Below are 3813 nucleotides of genomic sequence, written 5' to 3'. Positions count from 1 at the left end.
TAAAAAATTTTTATGATGTGACACTATTATAAATTAACTATTACATAATTTTCAAGAGAAAAAGTCATGTGTATGCCACATCATAACCTAATTTTAATTTCAGGGCATCTGCGGCTTTTAGCTTTGGTGCCACTTGGACACGTACACAAAGAGAGCACAAAACTTCTGTGCAGCAAGCAGTCGCATAAGAATCTCTACCAGTGAACATCTTGTATATATATAGCCCTCGTCCTCACCAAAATTTCTCATCTCTCTCCCTTTCTACTTCTCTTATATTCATTTAATTCTTCAATAAGTGAAACGCGGCCAGATCTTGACCAATTTTTTTTTTTTATTTCTTTAAACAGGCCATTTTTTTCTATTTATTTTCAACCCCTTTAATTTATTCTCTGTTACAAGTCTCTTCTTCTTCCTAGATTAATTTCTTCTTAGTAGTGTTTTAAATTTTTATTTTCTTTTTCTATATTAGCTGCTTTTATTTCTTTCTATCTTACAGTGAAAGAAAAGCAAAGCCTCCAACTAACAAGTATAGTTTCAGTAGTTTCTATAGATCTTTCTTTTCAGTCATGTTTTAAATGGGTTTCTCTTTGTTATTCCACTAACTTAGGGTTCTTTCTCTGCTGGCCAGTTGTTACCTGCCACGTCAGCCATCTATCTGATGGTTTCTGTTGTTGTGGCTCAATCAGTTAATTTTATGTATTATTTTTTTAGTATCAGTTGTTTCCTTTAATCCGTTTGAAATGATGAACAAACAGTCATCGTTTGCAGATGCAGCATCATCAAGATTCACATGTATATATATATATATATATATATATATAGATATAGATATATGCTAATGGTGGAAAGATGTTTATCTTTTTGCTTTATTGCCTTCATGAGAATCTTGATGATGCTGCATCAGCGATAAATGACTAATCATATATATCTATTTATGTATAACAAAGCAAGGAAGCAACATCATCTTCAAGACGCGCGGATCTAGCCAGCAGGCTTTACTTTTCTGCCTTAATTTGCTTCTGATAAAGGTTTAATTCTCAGCTTTTTCTTTTTGTACTTGTACTTCAAATTATCTTCTCGGATTAATTAGCTGTTCATTTTCAGGTCAATGAACCTATTTATTTATGCTTACATAATTAAGGTGAGAGCGAGGTTCAGGAGCACCTATTAGTGTGACTATTATTGCCTTCTTGATTATTGTCTTCTTGAGAGTCTATTGTGTTATCTTTTTTTGTGATTAATTTCGTATTAACAATGAACTTTATATAATCGAAACGAATTTTATGTATGATGGGGATAATTCGTGCTTGTGTGATGTTTTGCAGTTGGTTTTCTTCAGTACCGGAAGATTTTGATTCATTAAACTTCCAGCTTCTATACATCTAGCTATAGAAACTTGGATGAAAATCAGTAGTCAATAGTATTTGGCTCTCAACTTTTAGTTTATGAAGATTTCACTAGCTTTTGTTTACAAAACATCCTCAAAACAAGACCTATAATTTTGAAGTACCTATATGTATTAACACGGTGTTTTAACTCAACATTTTTGTTATTAGTTTATGTTGAATTCAAATATATTGACTAAGGCTCCGTTTGCTATTGCTTCCAAACAGCAGTGGCTTTAAAGTACAGAAGCTGCATATATAAAGTATTTGGTAAAACACTTATAATTGTGACTTAGAAATAACGGTGATTTTATGTTTGATGAAAATCCTTTATCTCTTACTATCTTATCAAAATTATTATTTTCCAAACTTTAAAAATTATGTTTACCAGATATTATCAATTTTTATTTCACATCTAGAGCTTTCATTTCATTAAAACTATATAATCTCAATATCAAATGGAGCCTTTTTTGTTATTGTCTGGCACGTGTAGTTTTTAAGCTATAATTTTAAAGTGATTGGTGAACACTTACAACTTTAGTATAAAATTTGTTGAGACAATCTTGCCCTATAGTTATTGAGCTTTCATTTGATGATAGTTGTAACTTAAAAGCTACAATATCACTGATCAAATGGAGTCCACATATTAGAGTTTGAAAACTCTAATCACCTTATTATTTTCTACTAACAATTTGTTTATTCAATTCCTATATTTTCTTATCACTTTATTTTTTTCTTCACTGTGAAATTTATCAGTCAAAGAAGAAGATTAAATTCCATTCGTTCTTCAACATATTCAACCATGCACAACCATATTTTAAATATGTACATAATAAAACCGCTATCATATATGAAATCTTGCGGCAGAATATTTTCTTGTTTTTTCCTTCAACATATCAGGTCCGTATAATAAATACTATTATCCACTACATTATTTATTCTTTCCTTAAGACTATGAAGAACAAAAATGGGAGAAAATTTTCACCGTAGTTAGTAGCAGGTGACTATCATTATGTTTACTAGCACAGGATTCTCAGAAATTGACACATGGATCTATTTGCAAGAAAACAAATTTGAAATTTTATTTTAATGGGGCAACTTGAGAAAATTATGCTGCCCTAAAGTTGCTGTTTGATGCTTGGAAGAAGTGTATCCATGGCTAAAACTGAGCTTTTGAGAGAACTGCAGAATTGGTATAATGGCAAGAAGAATCTTATTTTAGTCCATGTTCATGCGTGACATTTATTAACAGAAGAAAAAGCTGTTGTGTCATTTGACATGTGAAAAGAAAGCCCACGAAATCATTCCTGCTTAATTACTATAGATGAATGTCCACAAATGTTTTTAAACAAATTTAATTGCGCGATTAGACTTTAGCAAATCTATTTCGATTTATATTTTTTTGTATGCATATGCATGATTGTGCCCTTTCTCATTAACAAAGGCTTATCTTTAATCATCAATTAAAATGCTACTTATTCGAATTTCTTTATACATTGATTTATATGTTGTTGATGCAAAGAATGAAAGAGTAGCAAGGTTTAATGCTTCTATAAACTTTATGTACATGTCAAAATGAGGCCTTGCAAAGAATTTTGGAAACGGCAGCTTCCTGTAATGTATGTACAGAAAAGAGCCAGATGAATTGAAAACCCTTAATTTGAAGAATGGACAAGGTCAAATGTGTGTAAAAAGCTTTGCACTGTTGGTGGGGAAAAATCAAACTTGGACTCGTTTGGTGTATGTTGTTGTAGATTGGATTCGTTTGGTATGTGTTCTTGTAGCTTAAAAATTACGGTTGTTATAAAGTAAAAATTTTAATTGTGAAATAAGAGTTAATATTATGGCAAATATAACTTCTAAGGTAAATAACTTTGACAAAATTAATTTTTTTTAATCAAACAACTACAGATATAAATCACCTTAATTTTTAATATCCCAGTTCCAAGTGTTTATTCTAATTTTAAAAGTTAAACAATCCCAAATGGAGTCTTAATAATAATTTCAATACTAGGCACTCACATTCGTTCATCAACTTGGGATCGTGCTTTTCCACAAATTAAGCATATGACTGCACACGAAAACCCCAACCTTCCCATTTGCAATTTTGTTAAGCAATAGTTGAGTTGTGCTTAACATCACTAAAATAGAAAAATCTTGAACACCGTCGTGTATCGCATCCCTTTCACGGATTCTTAATAGGCTATGGCTATGTTGGAGCAGATCTATGGTGGAACACGAATTTCAGCTACATACGCAAAGTAATAAATAATTTTTAAAAACTCATTATAACGTTGATCGTGTGCTTATGAAAGGGTGCTCTACCTTAGAGTAACTCCAACATAACCAAACCCTTCTTGATATCATTGTATCTCTGAAATAACCAACCACCAAAATGTCAATATATGCATGATAAAATTTTAGTACA

At 31.2% G+C, this 3813-nt stretch overlaps 1 long non-coding RNA gene and 1 other non-coding gene across 2 annotated transcripts; both read left to right on the top strand.

The window, feature by feature from the left end:
* Positions 1-231: 231 nt before the first annotated feature.
* Positions 232-3214, top strand: LOC102622689 (uncharacterized). Its single transcript, XR_371415.4, has 2 exons — positions 232-1028; positions 1105-3214. It is a non-coding gene; the product is annotated as an uncharacterized LOC102622689 (long non-coding RNA).
* Positions 741-931, top strand: MIR172B (microRNA MIR172b). Its single transcript, NR_161523.1, has one exon. It is a non-coding gene; the product is annotated as a microRNA MIR172b (primary transcript).
* Positions 3215-3813: the final 599 nt, after the last annotated feature.

The sequence above is a fragment of the Citrus sinensis genome, chromosome 4 (genome assembly GCF_022201045.2).
Source record: "Citrus sinensis cultivar Valencia sweet orange chromosome 4, DVS_A1.0, whole genome shotgun sequence".
NCBI classification, from domain to species: Eukaryota; Viridiplantae; Streptophyta; class Magnoliopsida; order Sapindales; family Rutaceae; genus Citrus; species Citrus sinensis.
This window is presented reverse-complemented; position numbering and strand designations above follow the sequence as displayed.